Genomic DNA, 26,931 nt, shown 5'->3' on the forward strand with positions numbered 1-26,931 from the left:
TTTGCCTCCCGGGTTCCAGCAATTCTCCTGCCTCAGCCTCTTGAGTAACTGAGATTACAGGCACCCGCCACCATGCCTGGCTAATTTTTGTATTTTTAGTAGAGACGGGGTTTCACCAGGTTGGCCAGGCTGGTCTCGAGCTCCTGACCTCAGGCGATCCACCTGCCTTGGGCTCCCAAAGTGCTGGGATTATAGGCATGAACCATCTTTAACACTACTTTTGCATATATTATTCTACGTTGCTTTAGATACATTGCATAAAGGATGATTATAAGTTATTAATAAAATTAAGTCATTAGAGTTTCATTTCAATATATAAAATATGTCTTACACTTAGAAGATTTCTGAATATGGGAAAATGTCTGACATGGGGGAAGAGCAGTTTCCGCTCAGAAACTTCTTAAGCAGAGACTTAGATTGCCCGCACTGACAAATTTTTAATCAGGTAGTGTTTAATGGATGGAGTAGGACTGAGTGTTACTGACAAAGAAGTAAGACTACATTCTTGCCAAAATCTTGTCTATAAAACATTTTGTGACTTTATTTGTAGAGTTTTTTGGATTATTTTTCCATAAAATAATTAAATATAAATAACTGTTAGTTTTTGCAAGTGAACACTTGTACTCGTCTTTAAATGGAGGAGAAATCAAATAACTAATAAATATTGTCTAGCTTAAAACAGGCAGAAAATATGTGCAAAAAATAAATATTACAACATAGTTATCTGCCAAGATTTCTAGAAGACCTTGTTACAATGGAAGTCATTTATTTATTTGTGTATCTCTAATTGAATTTAAGGAGTTCTTGTATATAGTTAGCTTATAAGAGGTTTTTCAAGACACAAAGGGCTGTTTAAGGGCTGCACATTTCTTATGTTCACATATATGTACCGTTTTCTAATATGAGTAGATGGCATTTACCACCTGCTTTGGGTGGCGTTCCCAAGGCACATTAACCTAGGCAGATCCAGTCCTCGCAGGCCAGGGGGCTCAACAGGCCTCAAAGGGATGAAAGTCTGGGCCTCCATAAGTAGGAGTTGGGCCCCTCCACCAGCATCTCCAGTGAGTGGTTCTTCACATTTCTGGTGGTATACCAAGTGTCTGGGATTCCGTGCTGAGCTCTTCCTTATTCACTCAACATTACTGAGGGAATCCTTGTTGACATATTTCCCTGTGCTGATAACATGCATAAATTCAGCATGTTGCCAAATCTAATCTGAGATTGTGAAACAATTATGTTTATAATATCCAAGAGATAATTATCAAAATTTAAGAAATAAATAAATTGCATTACAAATTACATTGAATTCAATCTTCTTTAATCAACTAAAATATTGATATAAATACCTTTTATTCACATTCAGAAATAGTGAGTAGTAAACAAAAATTATGGGGAAAGATGGCTTATTGGTTTTGGAGTTTCAGAAGACTATTTTTTAAACAAATAAATTGCTTAGACTTATGAAACTTCTAGTTCTGGCTGAGAAGCAAAGAAATGTTGAAAGTCTCTAGCACCTTTAAGTCAGACTGTCTCGTCTCTGTCACTGATCTCATTTTCTAAGTGGTGTAGGCAGTGTCAGTTCTAAATGTTTTATTTACCCTGATTTGGAATTTTAAAAAATCTTCAAAAGTCAGAGCAGCCAGATAGCATAGGTTTTAAGGTAAGTTTTTTTTTTCAACTTTTATTTTAGATTCAGAGATACATGTGCAAGTTTGTTACCTGGGTATATTGAATGATGCTGAGGTTTGGGATACGAATGATCCAGTTCTAAGCATAGTACCCAATAGTACCCAATAGTTAGTAAGTTTTGACGTTTGGTGGGGAGTATAAACTATATGAATAATTTCTAGCATCCTAGCCACTGAAATAACACAAACTCAAGGAATTTTTTTCCCCTGGTTAAAAATAGTTTTATCTGTAATAGAAAACTTACATATAGTTAGTTGTTGGTGAGCCAGTAAACAGATCAGAAAGGAAAATGAACCACTATCAGAATAAGATCTACATCAGGCTGTTCTGCTACATGTCAGCATTTGCTTACCCTTTCTCTTTCATTATAGCATTGAACTACTGACATGCCCAAAGAAGAAAACCCGTTCACAACCACTAAAGTCCATGGCCATTTAAATATGAAAATGGTAAAAACCGCTTACAAACTGCCAAATAGAAAGGCATTCAGAAATTATTACTTTTCTTCTAACCTCCTTTAAAACAATAAATTGTTCTCTTATTGGATGTCAAGTATGTGCTCAAAGCAAATAGTTTAGGACTAGATATTGGCCATGTTGTAATGACAAACTTCGAATTCATAAATCTTTACATTGAAACAAATTATCACAAAACATGAAGTACATTTGAAAGTTTATGTTACCATGCAATTGTTGTTTATTTTATATTGTGATTATTTTTCTTCAAGAAATTTCCACCTTCTCCCTAACCCCCCCGCCAAAATCACCAATCTTATTTCCTTAATAGATTATAAAACTGAGTTAAGAGAAGAATCTGAAAAATATGTAAGAGAGAATATTCAAGAAATGAGACATTTATTGATATCCCCAGGTTGGCTGAGGGATGGCTTTAACTATCACTTGCAAAATTTCAGTACGGCAATCTGCTTGTCAGGAACTAACAGACAGAAGAGATATTCTGAAGAGGCCGTGTATACAAAATTATGTTTAACCTGTGAGAATTATCTCTAATACTATAGGCCTGATTCTTGCATTGCTATTCAGATCACAGCCTTGACATCACTGGAACCTTGGAATTGTTTTTAATTCTGTTCTCCAGCCTTGCCCTACCTTTGACATTAGAGGAACTCAGTTCTCTTGTCTTGACCAACCCCAACAAAATCGCCCTAAACTAATGTTGAGACAGAGTACGCAATTATGTGCTCATGTGTATAACTAATGTTAAGTTGTGTATCAAGATAATTTGTTTCTTTAAAATTATGTAATTTGCCAAACTTTATTATTATTATTATTTTCTTCAACTTTTATCTTAAGTTCTGGGGTATGTGTGCAGCTTTGTTACATAGGTAGACGTGTGTCATGGTGGTTTGCTGCACAGATCATCCCATCACCTACATATTAAGCTTGGCATACATGAGCTATTCTTCCTGCTGCTGTCTCTCCCTTGGCTCTCCAACAGACCCCAATGTGTGTTGCTCCCCTCCATATGTCCATGTGTTCTTACCATTCAGCTCCCACTTATAAGTGAGAACATGTAGTGTTTGGTTTTCTGTTCCTGCATTCAAACTTTCCTTTCCTTTTTTTGACCTAAAAAAGTAACAGGAAATGTTATTGCAATTTATTATGAGCATGTAGAATTGCATACTTTAATGCTCTGTAATTTAAATTCTGCATTCCATGGCATAATGTCTGAATTGATACCAATTTATAATAAATCCCTAACACTGTATACATTTTCATGTTGGAAAACTGATTCTTGTTTCCAGGATTATTATTTAAATAGTAGGACAAATATATCATGAATCAGATCTTTTCTAGCTGGAACCTTTTTTGTGCAGAAGTTTGTTGAGAAAAGCTGAGTGTTGGGAGAAGCTGAGGCAGGGCTTGCATGTCTGACATAATGTAAAAGAGTCTTTGAACATGTCTGGGGTTCAGGGTCTAAAACCGCTTGTGGCCTCTGGAACACCAAGCTCTGTGCTAAAGGGTGGAAAGCTACCCGGTTGTACCATAATCTAAGCCCAAGGCATAAATCCCATAGTGGCTTGGATAGAATCCAGGGCTTGTGGCCTCTGGAATGTGTCTAGACTGGCTGACTCCTTGCTCCTTGCTCTCCTGGGATTGATTGTATCTTGAGTTAAAAGAACCGGCTCTCCATTATCTCAGGTAGCAGGGCATATGCCAAACCATCACAGCTGTAAATCATGTGCTTAATGCAATGCTCCCTTTCACCCCCACATTCTCAACACCTGTTTCTTTGTTTGATCACCAATAAGTAGTCTGGGCTTCCAGAGCTCAGGGCCTTTGCAGCCTCCACACTCGTGATGGGCCCCTGGATCTACTTTCTCTCTCAAACTGTCTTTTCTTATTCCTTTCACTCCGCCAGACTTCATCACCCCCATGACCTGGTGTTGGGCCCGATCACCCCAACAAAGTTTATTACATGTGTTTTGGAAGTTCATTGTATATACCTAGCAAATGCAACATGTCTGCCATGCTGAAGCCATACTGAAGTTATGACACAATTTGGTTCTGATAAAGAGAAACTGCCCCCTTCCAAACATGAAATGGAATACATGAGAGACAGTCTTTTTTTATTATTATTATACTTTAAGTTTTAGGGTACATGTGCACAACATGCAGGTTTGTTACACATGTATACATGTGCCATGTTCGTGTGCCGCATCCATTAACTCGTCATTTAGCATTAGGTATATCTCCTAATGCTATCCCTCCCCCCTCCCCACAACCCACGACAGTCCCCAGTGTGTGATGTTCCCCTTCCTGTGTCCATGTGTTCTCATTGTTCAATTCCCACCTATGAGTGAGAACATGCGGTGTTTGGTTTTTCGTCCTTGCGATAGTTTGCTGAGAATGATGGTTTCCAGCTTCATCCATGTCCCTACAAAGGACATGAACTCATCATTTTTTATGGCTGCATAGTATTCCATGGTGTATATGTGCCACATTTTCTTCATCCAGTCTATCATTGTTGGACATTTGGGTTGGTTCCAAGTCTTTGCTATTGTGAATAGTGCTACAATAAACATACGTGTGCATGTGTCTTTATAGCAGCATGATTTATAATCCTTTGGGTATATACCCAGTAATGGGATGGCTGGGTCAAATGGTATTTCTAGTTCTAGATCCCTGAGGAATGGCCACACTGACTTCCACAATGGTTGAACTAGTTTACCATCCCACCAACAGTGTAAAAGTGTTCCTATTTCTCCACATCCTCTCCAGCACCTGTTGTTTCCTGACTTTTGATGATCGCCATTCTAACTGGTGTGAGATGGTATCTCATTGTGGTTTTGATTTGCATTTCTCTGATGGCCAGTGATGATGAACATTTTTTCATGTGTTTTTTGGCTGCATAGATGTCTTCTTTTGAGAAGTGTCTGTTCATATCCTTTGCCCACTTTGTGATGGGGTTGTTTGTTTTTTTCTTGTAAATTTGTTTGAGTTCATTGTAGATTCTGGATATTAGCCCTTTGTCAGATGAGTAGGTTGCAAAAATTTTCTCCCATTCTGTAGGTTGCCTGTTCACTCTGACGGTGGTTTCTTTTGCTGTGCAGAAGCTCTTTAGTTTAATTAGATCCCATTTGTCAATTTTGGCTTTTGTTGCCATTGCTTTTGGTGTTTTAGATATGAAGTCATTGCCCATGCCTATGTCCTGAATGGTATTGCCTAGGTTTTCTTCTAGGGTTTTTATGGTTTTAGGTCTAACATTTAAGTCTTTAATCCATCTTGAATTAATTTTTGTATAAGGTGTAAGGAAGGGGTCCAGTTTCAGCTTTCTACATATGGCTAGCCAGTTTTCACAGCACCATTTTCTTATTTGATGTGGATGAGACTTCTGGACATATGTTAACTTTGGATAAGAAAATGTATTTGCAAATTGTGCCAACATATTTATAAAAGCTATGCTGTGGTGTATTACAAGTTAGGTATACATAGACATATTTGGGCATGTTGTTCATCTTTGGAACTGTCTTATGCAGCATAATTCTTTGCACAACCTATACGCTCAATAAAAACATTTGTTAATTTTTTTATGGAAATAAGGATCATGATTTATTTGTATACACTAGAGAAGTATAATCTTTAAATAGTTTGATAAAATTTTCTTGGAAAGTTCATGAGGATAGAATTAGGTAGGGGGAATCAATAGAAGGAAGATATCAAAAAGGACTTTGAAATAATGTAAATGTTAGAGGAAGAGAACCTAAAATATAGAAACTATCTTGAAATCAATATGGATTCCAAAACTATGACAATGTAGCAACAGTTCATCAGTTGGACATGAAAACTAAACGGAAGTCATTAAATATTAATTGAACAAAATAAATAGTTATGCAGTATCATTTACCACTCTCTAATGATTCTGAAGAGTATGGGCTTTTTCCTCATTACCAAAATCACAAACTATTTGAGTACAGGAACTATCTGTTTATTCCATTATCATACATAGTTCATAATAGATATTCAATGATTATTCAATAAATACATGAATAAAAAGTAAAAACTATATATGTACTATAAAATGTTTCAAAGACAAAAATGAAATTCAGAACAATTATTTTTTAGTGTTTGAGAAGATTCTTAGGAAAGCGGAAAGTAGCACTTCTGTAGGCATAAGACTTCTGTGTCAACATGGTTAAAAATGGCATTGTTTGCATCCTTAAAAATGTTCAGCAACTGGTATCCAGTGACGGTAGAGCTATTCTTCCTCATTCATTCTTGGCACATGCCTTATACCTGTGGAGCAATGAGAGAAAATTCAACACTCCACTTTAATTAGCAGCAGAATATAATTGTCTTAAAGAAACTCTGAATGTTTTGCTGCTCCTGCATTTTGAAAAGCGCCCATACCTGAACAAGAGCTAGTGTTCTTCTGAGGCCCTCACACAATCCTTAGCTGATTAGTGGGCTTGGAGTTTGAGGCAGCTGCGCGGGCAAATTGTTTTACATCTGAATATGGATTTTTATGAGGCTACATAGCTTTTGCAAATAAACCTGAAGAAATGTTCCACCTGTGCTCTTAGAATATTGGGAAAATTCTTAGATAACAGCTCTTTTTGGATTAAAATTTATTATTGCAAACTTGTTTTGAGACAAGTCTTTGCTTTGGCATCATTCCATGAGTTTGAGAAGCATAAACTTTGAAACGAAGTGTTCAGCAAATCTCAAAAATGATAATGACAGGAAAGAAACATCACAAAATTTCTGGGGCAGGATAGAAACATATTATGTTGGAAAAACGTTTTCAGTGCACAGTGTAAAAATGCAGCTTGAGTAGTATTAAACAAGGAGATTGAAAGGGTTTGCAAAAGCAGTGATTCAGGAAAAAGTGCCCAGATTCAGGAGTTAACTAGATTCCAAACACCTGCCATGGGCAAACTACCTTTGTGATCAAGTTAAGTAACCTTTCATTCAAAACTTTTGCTTTTTGTCACTACTATGAATACAACAGTTGTGAATATTTTATATTAACTCACATAAAAAAATGTCCATTAAGTCTTTGACTCACAATGATTATCCAATAATTTGCCCACAGTTGTCCTTCATAAGACTTTTTTTTTTGAAACAGAGTTTCAGTCTTATTGCCCAGGCTGGAGTGCAATGGCACCATCTCGGCTCACTGCAACCTCCGCCTCCCAGGTTCAGACAATTCTCCTGCCTCAGCCTCCCGAGTAGCTGGGATTACAGGCACCCACCACTACGCCCAGCTAATTTTTGTATTTTTAGTAGAAACAGGGTCTCACCATGTTGGCCAGGCTGGTCTCGAACTCCTGACCTCAGGTGATCCACACTCCTAAGTCTCCCAAAGTGCTAAGATTAAAGGTGTGAGCCACTGCACCTGGCCTATAAGACTTATGTGATGATTTTGTGGTGTTGCATATTTGAAGGGCTTAAACCATGCCTGGCACATTAGTCGAGAGGTATGTATCATCTCTCTGCTGGTTACATCCCAGGGTATCCATGTTACCAAGAAGATATGATTTCTTCACTAGCATGAGGCTTTTATTTACTGATTTATGACAGTGTCCCTCATTTTAGTTTGGAAACATTTTACTTTTACTTTTGCTTAGCTCATTAGTGTTTATATCTGATAGATTGATTATTATAGCTATAGAGTGAGAAGATAACTGGTATGTTTCTTCCGTAAATATTTACAGACAGATGCCCACAAATACTTTACAATATAATCTTAATGTTTGCTTAAATGAAACAAGCAAAAAACAAAATATATATGGTGTGAATTTCATTTTTAACAAGTATTTCCCTAAGTTGTGCAACTCTGGGTAAGTTGTATTTTTTTTTTATTTTCTTATTTTCTATTTTTTTCATTAAGGGTAGCAAAAAGTATTAGAAACATTAACCTGAGATAAGAGACAGTGCTTTGTATTAAGAAGGTCTAATTGTTAATTTAACCAAATCCAATGGATCCATGACTCTATTTTTTAAAAAGAAAATCTATTACCTAAGTATTATAAAAAGTGTAAGGAGGAGTGTTGAGCAAAGAAAATGGTAATTGTTTGAGTTATTTTAAATAAACATTAACCAAATAAAGCAACAATTACATTACATAGTATGTGGAATCAAATAAATTGAATTAAAATAGTAAAAGTGCATAATCCTAGAAAGAATGTCTGGAGTCATATCAGTATATATGAAATAAGTCTATTTGTAAATCATAAGTATTCAAAATTTTATTCAAAAAGGTTTTCAAGCCCCTCAGATAATGTTGGATACCTCTATTAAGTGTTCTCATACACTATATTGCTCTGTTTTTTTTTGGAGTATGCATTTCTATTCTCATTGATTATTTAATTAAAATCTGTTCTCACCAGCAGTCTAGACATTCCATTAGGTAGGACTTTTCTTTTCCCCCTCTCACTGGTATATCCCCAATAAGTGCACAGCCTGTGGCACACTGAAAGAGCATCAGAAAAATGATTGATTATGTAAACAAATAAATGGATGAAGATAAATGGGTAATAAACACAAGAGAATAATCAAGTTCGTTTGGGGTTAGGAAAGGCTTCTCAAAAGAGATAACTCTATTTTGTTTACAATGAGTCAATAAGTCACTTGGGAAGAAGGGGACTAGAGAAGATCAGTGGGAGAAGAGTCAGCATAGGCAAAAGCCTGCAAATAAAAACTTTCATGTGTTAGTATTGTCAGAGCATAGAGGAAAACGGAAAAATAATGGGACTCAGCATGGCCATGGCTTATTATGGCCAGGACACTGGCAATTTGTATTGATAGTCCATATAGCTTAGAAAAGACAAAATGCATTATCCAGTGTTGGTTATAGTATCTAGGTGGGCTCAATAAACAAAACTTGTTAATTGTGCTTTTCATAAGGTATTGCATTTCTTTGATTATTCAATGCTAACAGTGGTAGATTAAGCTTGGGTCAATGTCATGGCATATTTGTTATTTTCTCCTTGTATTTTAGTCATTTTTTTTGCTTTATATAATTTGAAGCTATTTATTAGATGCATTATATATTACTCAAAAATTAAACTTTTTATAATTATACAATGTTTCTCTTTGTCTCTAGAAATGCTTTGTCTTCAACTCTGTTTCATCAAATGTTAATATCATAGCACAAGCTTTCTTTTTGCTACTTTTTTCTGATATATCTATTTTATACTTTTACGTTTGACTTTTATCCGATGTTTAATACTTAGCTCTTATAAACAACAAACAGACACTTTTCTGTTGTTAATTCAGTTTAATCATCTTTGTGTATTAACTGGAGAGTTCATTTCAGTCACATTCAGTTTGATTACTATATAAACTCACTTTTATAAGCTTCCTTTGTCCTTTCTACGTGTATAGCTTTTTCTATCTAATTTTTTTCTTCCTTTCTACTTTTTGATTAATTGAAATTATGATCTTTTTATATTTTCTCATTCTCATTGTTAGTTATGTACCTTCTTTTATTTTAGTGGATTTTTTAAAAATCATAACATGGATTTAAAAAATATGTATGAAGTAAATTAGTGGTTTTACCCCATTCTTAAACAATATAAAGATTTAGAATGATTTAACTCCAGCTTTACTCCAGAGATAAGTGCTTCAACTATTTTAAATTGATTTAATCCCAAATATTAGGCAATATTATCATTAATTTATTTAGCTAATTTTTATTTAAAGTTACTCACATGATTACTATTTTATTTATTCAATATTCTTTCTTACACTTTTGATTATACATTTGTAAATAATTTTTCTACTTTGTTAAGTCAAATTGTAAACAGCTTTTCATGGTAGGCAGAATCCTAAAATTATTTTCAATGACACTCTGTCTTATATAATCCCATTGCCTCTGAATGTGAATGAAACTTGTAAATATGATGAAATATATTGTTCATGCTTCTATTATGTTATATGGCACAGATTAGGAAGCGGAGATTATCCAGGTGGGCCTAACATAATCCCTTGAGCCCTTTAGAAACAGAGAGATTTATTTAGCTGGTTGCAAAAGGGGAACTCAGATTTAAAATATGAGAGGGATTTGATGTGGGAGAGGTTCTTTGTTGGTGGCTTTGAGCTGGAGGAGGCCATAGAGCAAGGTTTGAGAACAGCGTCTTGGAGATCAGAGCATTACCTAACCAAGAGAAAACAGAAACTATAATGTGACAACAGCAAGGACAGGATTCTGCTAATAACAGAATGAGCTTGGGAATAGATAATTAGATAAAGCTTAGCCCTGTTGATAGGTTGATTTCAGCCTGATGAAAACCTTGACAAAGAACTCAATCAAGCTTACCTGCTCTCTGAGCTCCATACTATGAGAAAATAAATGGGGGTTGTTTTAAACTCCTGAGTTGTGATAACTGTTTATGAATCAGTAGACAACTAAAACATCTTTAGTGAGATTCTATTCATGTTAAATTCTCTGTTTTCTGATACTTATTTCTAGATAATTATTTTCCTCAAAGATTTAAAGATACTTTTTATACCCTTCTGTTTTAAAAGGTCAATTTTGATTTTTTTTTGGCTCTTTTATAAACAATCTTTCTTGTTAGTTGCTTTAGTAATTTTTTTTTAATTTGTGTCTTTCTTTATGCTACTATAGTAGAATACCAAAGACTGGGAATTCCAGAACTTCTATAACAGAATATGACAGACTGGATAATTTATAAAAATCAGAAATTTATTTGTCATAGTTCTGGAAGTCATAGTTCTGGAAATCATAGTTCTGGAAGTCCAACATCAAGATGCCAGCATTTGATATTTAGTGAAGGCCTTCTTGCCACATCCTCTGGAGAAAAAAGAATGCTATGTCCTCACATGGCAGAAGGTGGAAGGACAAAAAACAAGCTATCTGATGGATGAATGGAGCCTCTTAATCCCATTAACTATGAAGGAGCCCTTATGGCCCAATAACATCTGAAAATCTCACCTTTTAATGAGATGACATTGGCAACACCTGAATTTTGCAGGGGACACATTCAAACCATAGCAACTTGACTTCACGACAATGTATCTAGATGTGGATTTATTTTTCTGTCTTTTTTCTTTCCCTTCTTTTTCCTTCCTTTCTTTGTTTCTTATCCTTCCTTTCCTCTCCTTTCACTCCTCTTCCCTCCTTCTTTTTTTTTCTCTCTCCCTACCTCCCTCCCTCTTTATTTCTGCTTTTTGTTCTTTAGTCATTTTAACATTTTAGCTTGGGGATTCCTCTGTCACAACATTACTAAAGGATGGGAACTGTATCATTGCTCAATCTTAACTTAATTTAGGAAGGAGTATTTCCAAGTTGAACTTAGTTGCATGCTCATTTTCAAGGATTTGTTTATAGTTCATTATGTAGCCAAAATAAATGAAGGAGCAGGTCAGTAGGAACTGGTAAGTGTCCGTAAGGCAGCTCCATCTTTGCTGCTATTTAACTCAATACATCTATGTGTTTAAATTTGCTTATGGTCTCACAGAATGCGCCTTACTCTGTTGTCAGAACAGTGATGGTTCTATAAAAATGGTTCTCTAGAGTATTGCTTCAATAATTTCATGTTTTTTACATGTAAAGTTTTTCAAAGTATCCTGTTTTCTGTATCACCAGATATACAAGCGGAAAAGGCCTGAGATACCATTTGATTTATTAGGTAGGTGGTGCAGAAACAATGAAGAGTGTGAGAACAAGGTGTAGCAATCACATTTGCATTTTTAAAAGTTATACTGTTGATAGTATGGAGAGTAAATTGTAGGGTGTAATGAACGGTGATAGGAGACAAAAGCTTCAGAGAGAAATGGTAGTGCAGATGAAAAGGAAAAAAGATGCAAGAGAATCTCAGATAGTGAACTCAACAGGAATTTGTAAATTGTTGGATTTTTTAAAAGGGTAAGAAAAAAAGGTTTGAAGTCTAGATTTTCAATTATTTCTTGCTTGTATGAATGTTTTCATGGAGTTGTTACTACCCAGAAAAGAATCAGAAAAGAAAAGGATAGGTTAGGGCATGGTAGTGGCTCCAAAATAACTATTTTAGCATGAGTGCTTTAAGATTAATTATATGGAGGCAGAACTATTCCACTGGACATTTGGAGTTACTGATCTGAAGTTCAGAAGGAAAGAGAACACCCAGAGTTTTATTTGTCTGTTTGTTTTTAAGAAACATCAACAAATAGAAAAACCCGAAGTTCGGTTACCCTGTGATATTACCCAGACAGTATTTATAGTAAACAGAGAAAGGGAGCACCAAGATGTTTAGGAGTGAGCACAATTGTTATGCTATAGAACAGAAATTTGATCACCAGGGCCCTAGAGAAAATGAGAAATCTCCATGATATAGTTTTGATGTGTGTCCCTGCCCAAATCTCATATTGAAATGTAATTCCCAATGTTGCAGTTGGGCCCTGGTGGGTGGCGTTTGGATCATAGGGCAGATTTCTCATGAATGTTTTAGCACCATTCCCCTTGGTATTGTCCTTGCAATAATGAGTGAGTTCTCATGAGATCTGGTCATTAAAAAGTTTGTAGCACTTCCAATTTTGTTCTCTCTCGTTCCTCTTTTTTGTCTTGTGATGTTCCTGCTTCCCCTTCACCTTCTGCCATGATTGTAAGTTTCCTGAGGCCTCCACAGTAGCCAGGCAGATGCCAGTATCATGCATCCTGTAAGCCTGCAGAATCATGAGCCAATTAAAACTCTTTTCTTATAAATTACCCAGTCTCAGATATTTATTTATAGCAATGTGAGAATGGACTAATGCATTCCATAATATGTTTATTTCAGTATTTCAGTTACGCCTGTCTCTCCTTTCTAATTGTCATTGTCAACCAATAATAGATTGTGTTTTCTCCTACACTTTTATGCTATTCTTCATGGAATAAAACAAATCCCAAAAGTTAGTTTCAAATTGTCAGCACTCTTTCCAATTTCATAATGAAAAAACATGAGGTTGTAGGTTTTAAAAGTTGCAACCTGATTTCTCTCAAGAAAATTTTAAACCTAAATAACCTTTTGGAAATGCATTCTGCCCCATTACTCAGAGTTTCAGTTCTTTTTCACACAGTGAAATCTATGATTAAATTGCACATTTCTGTAGATAGTGATAGTCAACATGTATCTCCAATCAAAGAAACAACACACCAAATTCAAGATGTTTTTCATGGAAGCAATTTAATTCCATGCTTGTTGTGAGTTCTGTGATACAGAATTACTGAAGATTGCTCACAAGAAACAGAATAATACATTCAAGCTAAAAATGCATCGAAAGTGTTTTCCCCATCCATAATTCATTAAAAATGAGTAAAAATAAAAATCATAGATGAGGATGTCCTAATTTGGAGACAAATATCAAGGGTTTTATTCATTACTGCATGTGAATTCAAATAACTTATATTCTCATGGTATAACTTATTCACAATATTGCCTGGAGGATATTCTAGGACAAAAGTATAAACTTGCCTTTTTGCTGAGTTCCCTAAACCTTCCTTGTTTCTACCTTTTCTGAATTTTGAAATAGTCAAATACTTTCACAGAATTTCCTGTACTTGTCAACTTCCAACTGAAGATCTTTTATAGTAATGAACTTACTTCTCTTTGAGTGATAATGCTCTACTCCTCACAACCTGGAGAAGAGATGTCTGTATGTGTGAATCTAAACAAAGAACAAATGCACTTACAAATATTTTTTATGAAACCAGTATTTCATCATTATACTTTTTTGTTATTTGCTATGATTTTTTGGCATATTTTGCATTTTTCCTGAAATTACTCAGAATTAATTTCTTTTGTTTTTACTTCTTTATTTTGCGTTTCTCCAGAAGGACATCCTCAAGGATGAGAATGAAAGTTATGTATTTATTTTCAGAAAACACTGGTAGAATACGGACACATGAGACAAGGCCAGAAAGGAAGTCAATAAAATGTGATTACTAAGCAAATTACCACCAGAGAAGCAGAAGGAAATCCCACTTCAATATTTTGAGAGACAGTAAAGAACATTCCCTGGAGTTAGGACAAATGAAGAGCAAGAAGTTTGTGCGTATCTGACAACTTTTCTTCCATCACTAGTTGAGGGCTACTTCCAAAGATTTAACGTTCCTGCCCTTTCAGATTAACTGCTCTGGCTTAGTGTACCCACAACAAGGAAGAAAAAAAAAAATCCTTAGGCAGAGAGTCTCAGGTGTTTGTAATTGGCACCATGGATAGATAGAGGTGAATTATGATATGAAACGGGCAATATCTTCAGTATCTCTTACACATGCAAATAATAGGCCTCATTTTTGTTACACAGTAACTCATTTGAAATTTTCCAAATTAAAATGATAAACACATGGTTGTTGTAACAAAGAAAACAATGGAATTTATTCATACCTTTATAAATACACATAATAGACAAGTTGTCCTCTTGGCATGGCTTGGATAAGTACAAGTTTAGACATAATGGTATATTAACCGTGCAGTATAAGTACAAGCTTCACTGCTAGCTCTTCTTTCTAATATTAGAAATAACCATGCAAATGACAGATGTGCGCCATGATCAGTAAAAAAAAATCATGTTACTTCTTTTTTAAGAAATTACATCTTTTATTTTAAATACAGATTGTACAACTGCAGCTTTCTCGCATGAGTATACTGCACATAGGTAGTGAGCATAGTACCCAGTAGGTAGTTTTTAAGCCCACACCACCCTCCCTCTCCACTCTAGTAGTCCACGATGTCTGTTGTCCCATGCTTATGTCTATGTGTACTCAGTGTTTAGTTCCCACTTATAAGTGAGAACCTGTGGCATTTTGTTTTCTTTTCCTGCATTAATTAACTTAGGATTATGGTCTACAGTTGATCTATATTGCTGCAAAGAACATGAATTCATACTTTTTTATGGCTGCACAGTAACCCATGGTGTATATGTACCACATTTTCTTTATGTAGTCCACCATAAATGGGCAACTATATTGATACCATGTCTTTGCTACTGTGAATGAACATACAAGTAGCTATGTCTTTTTGGTATAATAATAATATATTTTCCTTTGGATATATATTAAATAATGGGATTGCTGGGTTGATTCATAGCTCTGTTTTAAATTCTTTGAGAAATCTCCAAACTGCTTTCCACGGTGGCTGAACTAGTTTACATTCCCACTAACAGTGCATAAGTGTTTTCTTTTCTCTGCAGCCTCACCAGCATCTATTATCATTTACTTTTTTTTTTTTCAGCATCTTGCTCTGTCATCCAGGCTGGAGTGCAGGGGCACCATCTCAGCTCACTGAAACCTCCACTTCCCGGGTTCAAGCAATTCTCCTGCCTCAGCCTCCTGAGTAACTGGGGTTACAGGTGTGTGCCACCATGCCCAGCTAAGTTTTGTATTTTTGGTAGACATGGGGTTTCATCGTGTTGGCCAGTCTGGTCTCAAACTCGTGGCCTCAAGTGATCCACATGCCTCGGCCTCCCAAACTGCTAGGATTACAGTTGTGTTCCACCACGCCCAGCCTTGTTATCATTGACTTTTTATTAATAGCCATTCTAACTGATGTGAGATGGTATCTCATTGTAGTTTTTATTTGGATTTCTTTGATGATTAAAGATGATGAGCACTTTTTCATATGATTGTTTGCTGCTTGAATGTCCTTTCAAGAATTGCTTGTTCATGTCTTTTGCCAATGTTATAATGGAGTTATTTGTTTTTACTTGTTAAGTTCCTTGTAGATTCTAAATATTAGACCTATGTGGGATACATAGTTTGCAAATATTTCTCCCATTTTGTTGGTTGTCTGTTTACTCTATTGATAGTTTCTTTTGCTGTGCAGAAGCCCATTTGCTTAATTAGGTTCCACTTGTCAATTTTTGTTTTTGATGCAATTGCTTTTGGGGATTTAGCCAAAAATTATTTTCCAATGCTGATGTTGAGAAGGATATTTCCTAATTTTCTTCTAGGACTTGTTATAGATTGAGGTCTTCCATTTACATCTTTAATACATTTTGAGTTAATTTTTGTATATAGTAAAAGATATGGGTACAGCTTTGATCTTCTGCATATGGCTAGCCAATTATCCCAGCACCATTTATTGAATAGAGAGCCTTTTCCCCTTTGCTTGTTTTTGTCAGTCTTGTCAAAAATAAGATGGTTGTAGGTGTGCACCCTTATTTCTGAGTTTCTGTTCTATTCCATTGGTCTATTTGTCTGTTTTTGTACCAGTGTCATGCTGATTTCATTCCTGTCATCTTCTTGTAGAGTTTGAAGTTAGGTGGTGTGATGCTACCAAGTTTGTTTTTTGTTTGTTTGTTTGTTTGCTTAGGATTGTTTTGTATATTTGGGATCTTTCTTTTGGTCCTATATGAATGTTAGATTATTTTTCTAATTCTGTGAAGAATGATGTTGGTATTTTGATAGAAATTGTGTTGAATCTATAAATTGCTTTGGGAGGATGGCCATTTTAATGATATTGATTCTTCCAATCCATAAGCATAGAATTTTTTTTATTTATTTGCATCATCTCTGATTTATTTCAGCAGTGCTTTGTAGTTCTACTTGTAGAGACATTTCACCTTCTTAGTTAGCTGTCTTCCTAAGTATATCTTTTATTTTTTGTGGCTATTGCAAGTGGAATTGTGTTTTTGCTTTGACTCTCAGCCTGGATGTTATTATTGTATAGAAATGCTACTGACATTTGAAGATTGATTTTGTATTCTGAAACATTACTAAAATTGTTTACCTGTTCTAGTAGTCTTTTTGGTGTAGTCTTTAGGGTTTCCTGTCTATAGAATCATATCATCGACAAAGAGAGATAGTTTGATATCTTTTTTTTTTCCCATTTTGGTGCCTTTTATTTATTTTTCTTGCCTGATTGCTCTGGCTGGAACTTCCAGTATTACTTTGAACAGGGCTGGTGAGAGTGGGCATACCTCTCATATTCTAGTCCTCAAGGGGAATGGTTCCAGCTTTTGCCTGTTTAGTGTGATGTTGGCTGCAGGTTTGGCATGGATGGCTCCTATTATTTTGAGGTATGTTTTTTGATGCCTAGTTTCTTGAGGCTTTTTATCATGAAGGGATGTTGAATTTTATCAAAAGATTTTTATACAGATATTGAGATAATCATGTATTTTGCTTTCAATTCTGTTTATGTGGTGAATAGCATTTCTTGACTTGTATACGATGAACAACCTTGCATCCCAGAAATAAAGCCTACTTGGTCACAGTGTATTAACTTTTCTATGTGCTGCTAGATAGTTACAAACACCATCAAGAAGTTAGAATAATTTGAAGTTATCAATATAACTTTGCACTTAATGGAACTAGGAAAAAATAGAGGAAAACAACCCCAAAGCTAACAGAAAAAATTAAAATTAAAGAAGAAATAAAAGAAATTGAGATGCAGAAATTCATAAAAAAGTTCAATGAAATCAAGAGTTGATTATTTGAAAAAAATAAACAGTATTGCTAGACCACTAGCTAGATTAACAAAGGGAAAAAAGGGAAGATTCAAATAAGTACAATCAGAAATAGAAAAATATGACATTACAACAGATCCCAAGGAATACAAAAGATCATCAAAGAATAGTTCGAACAACTCTATGCACACAATTTAGAATATCAAAAGGAAAGGGATAAATTCCTGGAAACACATGATACTCCACGATGGAATCAGGAAGATATTGAAATCCTGAATAGATGAATATCTAGCTCTGAAGTTAAGTGAGTAATAACAAACCTACCAAGAAAAAAAAATGCTCTGGATCAGATGGATTCACAGCCAAATTCTACCAGAAGTACCAAGATCTGGTATCCATCTTACTGAAACTATTCAAAAAATCCAGGAAGAACTCCTCCCTTACTCATTCTATGAAGCCAGCATCGTCTTAACACCAAAAGCTGGCAGAGACACGACAATATCCCTGATGAACTTAGTTGCAAAAATTCTCTACGAAACACTAGCAAACCGAATCCAGCCATTCAGCCCATTTACATTTAGGGTTAGTATTGATATGAGAGCTTTTGATACTGTCATCTTGCTGTTAGCTGGTTGTTATGAGGATTTGATTGTGTAGTTATTTTACAGTGCTTATGGACTATGTGCTTAAATGTGTTTTTGTGGTAGCAGGTGTCATTCTTTCAGTTCCATGTTTAGCACTCCCTTCAGGACCTCTTGTAAGATTGGTCTACTTGAAGCGAATTCTCTCAGCATTTCCTTTTCTGAGACAGACTTCATTTTCCTTCACTCATGAAGCTTAGTTTGGTGGAATATTAAATTATTCATTTGAATTTCTTTTCTTTAAGAATACTGAAGCCCCCCCCGCCCCCAATCTCTGCTGGCATTTAAGTTTCTGATGATAGATCTGGTGCTATCCTTATGGGCTTCCCTTTGTATGTGACTTGACACTTTTCTCTAGCTACCTTTAAGATTTTTCCTTTTGTATTGACCTCAGTGAATCTGATAACTATGTGTCTTGAGCATGGTCATCTTGTATAGTATCTAGGCAGGGTTCTCTATATTTATTTGATTTACACATGAAAATCTCTAGTGAGATTAGGAAATTTTTTATGGGCTACATCATCAAATACAGTTTCCAAGTCCTGTCTCCTTCTGTCTCAGAAAGGCCAGTAAATCATAGATTTGGTCTCTCTACATAATCCCATATTTCTCAGAGGTTTTGTTCATTTTTAAAAATTCTCTTTTTTTATTTTTGCCTGTCTGGGTTGATTTGAAGATACGGTTTTCGAGCTCTGAGATTATTTCATCTGCTTGGTCTATTCTGCTGTTAATACTCCTGATTGTATTATAAGATCTTGTAGTGAATTTTTCAGCTTTAGAATTTCTGTTTTGTTCTTTCTTAGAATGGCTATTTTGTCTTTCAGCTGTTAAATTGTTCTACTAGATTCCTTGCATTGAGTTTTATCCTTCTCCGGAATCTAGACTAGCCTCTTCACCATTAAAATTCTGAATTCTATATCTGTGTTTTCTGTCACTTCAGACTCCTTAAAAAACCAGTGTTGGGGGTGGGGGTGCAAGTGGGCTTTTTTGGAGGTAAGAGAATACTCCGGTTTTTTGGATGGCCAGAGTTCTTGCACTAATTTCTGTCTCATCTAGGAGGGTTGATATTCCTTTAACGGTGGTGTGAGTTAAGTATAGTCAGTTAGCTTCATTTCTGGATGCTTTCAAGGGGCCTGAGCTCTTTACAGGATCTTGATGTGTGGGTGAATTTTTGCACTTGGTTTCACAGGTGTATATGTTAAGAGGATAATTTTTGGTGTTGTATTGTGGGATGTGATTTAGTAGCAGATGATGATTAAGACTAATGGCCAGTAAGTAGCTAGGCAAATACCCAACCTCATGGCTCTTTGATACTCCCTGGCATTCATAGCCATGCTGCCGTTCCCAGGAGCCATTTGAGGGTGGGAACTAGCCCTAACCTTTAAGCACTCTGTGCAGTGTTGCCAAATTCCTCTCTCTTCAACTTTGGCTTCGGCATCAACTCTCCATACACTCTCTAAACTCGATAATTTCTAAAATTTTTGAGTATAAAATTTACCCACTTTCTTATAACCAGACCAAACAGTTGGTGTTTAAGCATTTAGGTTCTGGAATCAGTTCTTCAGATGGCACAAAAAGCATGGTGCTCGTATCTGCTTGTGGTGAGGACTTTAGAGAGATTATAGTCATGCTGAAAAGTGATGGGGAAGCAGGCGTTTTACATGGTGAGAGCAGGTGCAAGAGCCATTCTTATTTCTAACTTGGCTACAGAATCATTATGTTGCTCTCTGGATACAGATGTCAGATTTCAAAGGATCTTCTTTCTAGGCAATCAGGAATGCAGTTGCAGCTGGCAGTGGCAGGGCCAACTAGAGAGAGACCAAAACCCATCTCTGCGCAAAAAGAAAAATCAGGTTATTTCTTTCAAGTCTGTCAGTTATTGGTTACTGTGCACATTTTATTCAGTTCACACAACAACAGCAAACCACATAGTCATGCTGCCTTTTTGCATCCAGTAATAGGGTCACATGACATTTTATAAAAAGTTACTCCAAACAGGACATTAGCCAACAAGGATACAAGCACAGTAATAAAACAAAAAGTGATAACACCAGAAGTAAAATTGGAATTGATGTAAGTGGAGTTAATTGATGAAATAGGAAACCGTGGAAATATTGACACTCCCATAGTTTAAGACACTCTGGATATGTTGCTAAATAAATCTAGTGGAATGCATAAATGAGAAAGTGCATATGTGGAAAAGGATAAAGATGTTACAGAAGAAGTCATATCAACAGAAAATTTCACATTAGAATCATTCTTGGAGATATTAAATCACATTTAAAGTGCAAAGAATAACATGTTGGAAGTTGATCCAAATTATAAGAGGATACCATAATTCACCAAAGTATATAAAGATATTCACTTCCTATCACAAGTTAAACAATGAGAAGAAAACAAGAGCTCTTCAAACTATTCTTAATCAGTTTTAATAAGGAAATAATTCATAAATGTTTCTAATGTATTAATTAACATTGTATAAAATAAATGTCAGTTGCACTAATTTTTAATTTTCATATACATTCATAACTACCAATAAGAGTATTTTTAATGTCTTGGAAAATAATTTTTAAAGACCACGAAACAATTATAATTTTTCTCATTGATTATCAAGATCCCTTTACATGACTTAAGTTTTTATGGTTATTTTTATGGTCCCACTCTATAGTAATATACAGGACTGCCTACATACACAGATATTACTATGTATGTTTTATTCCTGTATGCATAGATAAGCATATACAAATGCATGTAAAAGTAAATTTATTTATTCCCTATCTGAATGACTTACAAGCTTAGATCCTTCTTGTACCCAACTTTTGATAGCCTGTTTTGTATTTTTGCATACATACTTGTTTCTGTTTTCATATAAATATATGCAAAAATATATTCACATATATTTGTGTTGAGCTCATTTGCTTTTTATTGATTAAACATATCATGGATAAAATATTTATACATACACACACGCACGTATAGGATATAGCAGTGAGGCTGTTTTTGCAGTATTTTTAAATGATAAAAAATTCATATAAGTTAGAAAATACTCTTCTGTATAAGAAATAATTAAATTATGATGTAGCCATTTGTTTGGAAAGGTAGATATGAAAAAATAATATTTTATATTTATTCCAGTTGCCATAGAATGATTTGTGTTTTCCATGAGATATTGTTGCAGATATTTAAGATATATGGAAGTCTGTATATAATTTCACCTTGTAATATTAACCATGTCAAAATCATTCTGTATTTGTGTGTGTTTGTTATGTAGATAAACATGAAGAAAATTATGAAAAATATAGATGTTTATGATTTTCTGTTGTGATTAAAATGTAACTTAGATTTTATTATGTATTTTATCTATTATGTTATATATAATTACAAATATCTATATATGTTATATATAGATATATAAAATTGTAAATGGTAAGTTTGAAAATGGTTTATTCATGCACCCACTCTCACCATGTGAGATGCCTGATTCCCCATCAGCTTTTACCATGACTGTAAGCTCCCTGTGGTCCTTACCACAAGCATATGCCAGCATCATGCTTCTTGTGCTGTCTGAAGAAATAAGAATATTTTTATACTGATAATATACATAGCGATTTTGCTAAACTGCCTAATATTATAATTGAATCATAGGATTTTGGAAAATTCTTTTATTCAGTCATATCATCTCTGAAAACTTACAGTTTGCCTTTTTCTTTTCAATGCTAATATCAGTTTTTTTTTGCTTTTGCTAATCTTAATTTACTTCCTGTGATGATTAAAATATTAAATATTAAATAGAAATGATGTAATGGTCATGCCTCATTTCTTCACAACATGAAATGAAAACACAAAGCATGTTGTTATTCAAAATTTATACTTACAATGTTGCAGTCAAATGCAGTGACTATATCTGAATTAAGTATACTAATCTTCCAAACTTTCCATGCTTATAATTTTATAAACATTTTTTTAGAAACAAATGCCAGATAAAAGCAAGCACATCCATGTTTTCTTTTTAACTGTGATACCATGACTGTGTACAAAACAAACTATAAAGTTTATAAATTAATCAAAAGGATAATATAAAATAAATAGCAAGGCAGGTAAAAAACAGAGAAAACATGGTGTTTGCTAGATTAATTCCTTATCTACAAGGCTTTACTTTTTAAATTATGAATGAATGTTATATTAAAGAAACTACTCCTTTTGCATTTATTCAGATCTTAAAATTTTACTTAAAATTTTCATTATATGCTATAAGTATGGTGACTTGTATTGACTGACTTTCTTAGGTTTAAATAATAATGTTCTAGTTATAAACCAATCCTACACATGATGTTTATCTTTTTATATACTTTAGATTTGAATTGATAGTATTTTAGTTGCTATTTTATAATTACATTTAATTATTGTCTTGGGATCTTTATTTCTTGCACTGTCCTTACTGGCTTTTTCTCTCTCAAATCTGAATCTACTGTCTAGGACCATTAAAATATTAAATAGGAATGATGATAATGGCCAAGCTTCCTTTTAATTACTTCTCTAGAATAGTTTGTAAAAGTTTAGAATTTTGGTAGAACTTGCTAGTGAAGTCATCTGAGCCTAAAATTTTGTTTATGAAAATATTTGTTCAATAATCAAATTTCTTTATTGTTACAGGTGTTTTCAAATCTCTATGGTTCCTTCAATTTTAAAAAACATTTTTTTCTAAAAATGTATATATTTCATTTATATTTTGAATTCATAAACAAAACATGGTTCACAATATACTCCAAAACATTTTAATGTCTTCGGAATCTGAATCAGTCTTCTATTTTATTACACATATTTGTTACTCTTGTTTGTCTTTACTCTTTTTCTTTCTATCCAACTTGCCAGAAATTTATATATTTTACTAGAATTGTAAAAGGATCAGCTTTTGACTATATCAAGTCTGTGTTTTTTTAGGAGCTTCTTCTCACATTCATATTGTATACATTCTAATTTATTTTGTTGTATGTTTTGATTCTTTTTCTAACATCCTGAGGTAGATACTTAGCCTGTTAATTTTAAGTATTTTTATAATATATGCATATTAAGCTACATATTTTCTTTTCTGTGCTATTTTAACTGAATTAAAAAGTTTGATAAGCAATATTTAGTTAAAATAATTAGCCCAAAGGCTACTTAGAATTATATTCTTAGTTCGTCGAATATATGAAGATATTCTAGTTGTCTTTTAGATGTTGATTCCTAGTATATTTTCATTGAAGATGAATACGTCAAATACAAAGAATCAATGAAATGAAAAGTTGGTTCTTTGAAAAGATAAAAAAAATTAATAGACCACTAGCTAGGGTAACCAAGAAGAGAGAAGATACCAATAAACATAATTAGACATGAAAATGGAGACATTACAACTCATACCATAGAAATACCAAAGATCATCAGAAACTACTATGAACAATTATACAAACTAGAGAATCTAGATGAAATTAACACATTCGTGGAAACATAAAACCTCCTAAGTTTGAGCCAGGAAGAAATACCAATTGTATTTCTAAGTAGTAAGATTGAATCAGTGATAATAATAATAATAATAATAATAATTATAATAATAGCCTAGGACCAGATGAATTCACAGCCAAATTCTACAAAACATACAAAGAACTGGTATTAATCATCCTAAAGCTCTTCCAAAAAATCAAGGAGGGAATACTTCCTAACTCATTCTACGAAGGCCGTATCACCCTGATAGCTAAGCCAGACAACGACAAAATTAAAAAAGAACTACAGACCTACAGACCTTCAGACCAATATTCCTGATGAGCAGAGATACAAAAATCCTCAATAAAATACTAGCCAACTGAATCCAACTGCACATCACAAAGGTAATATGCCACAATCAAGTGGGTCTCATTCCAGGGTTGCAAAGATGGTTCAACAAATGCAAATCAATAAATACGATTCATCACATAAACAAAATTAAAAACAAAAGTCATATAATTATCTTGATACATGCAGAAAAAGCTTTTGAAAAAATCCAGCATACTTTCATACAAAAAACAAAACACCCAACAACTAGGCAAAAAAGGAACATAGATCAAAGTAATAAAAGCCATGTATAACAAACCCACGGTCAACATTTTAATTTTTTTTTTTAGTCATATGTTTGTCTTGTTTTCTTGCACTCCTTGCTAGGCAATGTCTTCACTAATATGCTTGACATCAGGCAATCTCTGATCTGCTCTCTGTCACTATAGTTTTGTCTTTTTCTAGAGTATTAAAAGAATGAAATCATAAAATGTACTTTTTGTGTATGGATGTTTAGATATTTAGAGGAGAGGTTGATCTGTCACAGATTAATCATAACCAGAAAAAAGGTCTTCCTTGATAATTTAAAAAATCGATTTTCATAAGGTCTAAATTAAATACTATAAAATACACTCACGGCAATGTTATAGTCTCATTGATCATTTTAAACAATCATGTAACCAACTTACTATCCAAATTACAAAAATTTGTGACCTGCATAAAAACGTTCCTCATGTCCCTTTGCAGTAAATCCCCTTCTTTCCCTAGAAACAGGATACCACAGGTCTACTTTTTGTCACCTTGAACCAATATTGAGTGTTCTATAATTTTCTATAAGTCTTATTTCAAGTTACTTTTTGTTTTCAGAGTAAGATGAGCATTGCGTTTCATTGTATTCATTTTTGTAACATATGGACATCCATTTGTTCCAACACCACTGATTAAAGACTTTATTTTCTGTCAGATTCAGTGTTTTTGTCAGTAATCCATTTTAAAGTAACTGTTTTGTTCTATGTGATCTGTAAGTCTATATTTATATTACTACCAAAGTGTCTTGAGTATACGTTTTTCCCTAATTTTGAAAGACCAGCTTTTGATAATTTCTTATAATGATAGCTGCAGATTTTCATAGATGCCTTTTATTGGGTTGAGTGTGTTCCCTTTTACTGGGTTGAGTGTGTTCCCTTTTATTGAGTGATGTGAATATTTAACAACTAGTTGTCTGGGAATAGAGAGGACATGCTGGTTTGTGGCATTTACGAGTTTCACGGTGTAAATATTCCCAATGAAAGCTATACAAAGTTTTCATTGTTATATTAATTGAAATATCTAACAATTTAACAATCAACTCTCTTGGGCTAGTTCTAGCACATCACTGCTTCTGTTTTTAGATTGCTAAGAGCTTCCTATCACTCCCACTAAATGTGGCTATATTTAGAAATGGTTTGTCTTTTCATAAGTTGGCCTCTTTTTATTATATAATATCCCTTGTGAAAGGAAAATCAATATTGGCACACCAAAATCAGTAAGCTAAAGGGAAAAGTCAAACTGAGAACTGCTTAGGGCAAACCTGCTTCCCATTCTATTCAAAGTCATCTGTCTGCTCACTGAGACAGCAGCATATCTGATTGCCTCCTTTGGAAAGGCTATTCAGAAACCCAAAAGAATACAATTTTTTTTTTTTTTATGTACCAATGACCCGATAGTCCCCTCCCAGCCTCCAGCTGTCCCGCCTTTGCTTGAGTTGTCCCGCCTTTCTGGAACAAACCAACGTTTATCTTACATATATTGATTGATGTCTCATGTCTCCCTAAAAATGTGTAAAACCAAGCTGTGACCCAACTACCTTGGGCATATGTCATGAGAACTTCCTGAGGCTGCCATGGGCATGCGTCCTTAACTTTGGCAAAATAAACTTCCTAAATTGACTGAAACCTATCTCAGATGTTTGTGGTTCACATTCTCTTTATCCTTTAAGATAATCACTTTGTTTTGTGATCGATTACCTGTCAATTTTCAGTAGCTCATTTTGGTCTTCTGCTGAGGCATCTTGCTATCTACTCAAACATACAATATTGTTGTAAAGGTCAAAGAAATTGGGAATATTTATCATATAATCTATAGCAGATTATCCAGAAAAATTAATATAACTTACATTTGTTTATTTATTTACTTATACATGCCTTTAATAATGGAAATGTTATGGCTATAAATTTTCCTCTGAGGTTAGCTTTTACTATGACCAACAGAATTAGTTCTCCTTTTTCATTACTTTTCCAGTAGTATAAAGTTTTGGGTTTTGATTTACACTTTGACCAAAAGATTAAACAGGAATAACATTACAATCAGAGACTGCTGTCTGAATGTATATCTTTATTAAATATGTTTATATTTTTCTTAGACATACTTTTAACATTTTAAATAAATTCTCCATGAGCCTGATAAAGACTGTTTACTCTCTCATACGGGGAGTTGACATGTTGCACCATAAGTATTTTTTAGTCAAGAATTCTTTGTATTTCTGACAAATTTTGCTTAATATTTACTGAACATGTTGTTTGATGTATTCAGTTTTAAAAGTTTTAGAGCATTTTCCTGTACCTCTGACAAAAACAAGTGTACCTATTATACCTTCAACATCTATATAATTTTCAAGAAACAAGCTTGTTTTACAAATATTTATCAAACAACAACTATATCTTAATCTTGAATACAATCTGGAGGGTATTTTCCCTTGATAGTGTTCTTCAATTCTTTTTGGGGGGAGAAGCAGTAATTGCTAGACAAGTCATGAATTTGGCACATAACTTGCTCTAAACTATTGTGTTTTAACAGAGTGAATAGACAACCTACAGAATGGGAGAAAATACTTGCAAGCTATGCATCCAACAAAGGACTAATATCGAGAATTTACAAGGAACTCAAACAAAACTCAACAAGAGTAAAACAACCCCAATAAAAAGTGA

General features: G+C 34.2%; 1 long non-coding RNA gene across 3 annotated transcripts in view; it reads left to right on the forward strand.

Moving 5' to 3' along the window:
- LOC107976872 (uncharacterized) overlaps window positions 1-26,931 on the forward strand; it is a 141,894-nt gene that overhangs the window by 34,626 nt on the left and 80,337 nt on the right. For all 3 annotated transcript variants that reach the window (XR_001721160.3, XR_010148608.1, XR_008537161.1), the window contains one exon: window positions 26,801-26,927. This is a non-coding gene — a long non-coding RNA (uncharacterized LOC107976872). The remainder of the gene's footprint in view (window positions 1-26,800; window positions 26,928-26,931) is intronic.

Source organism: Pan troglodytes, chromosome 11, assembly GCF_028858775.2.
Source record: "Pan troglodytes isolate AG18354 chromosome 11, NHGRI_mPanTro3-v2.0_pri, whole genome shotgun sequence".
In the NCBI taxonomy this organism is placed as follows: domain Eukaryota; kingdom Metazoa; phylum Chordata; class Mammalia; order Primates; family Hominidae; genus Pan; species Pan troglodytes.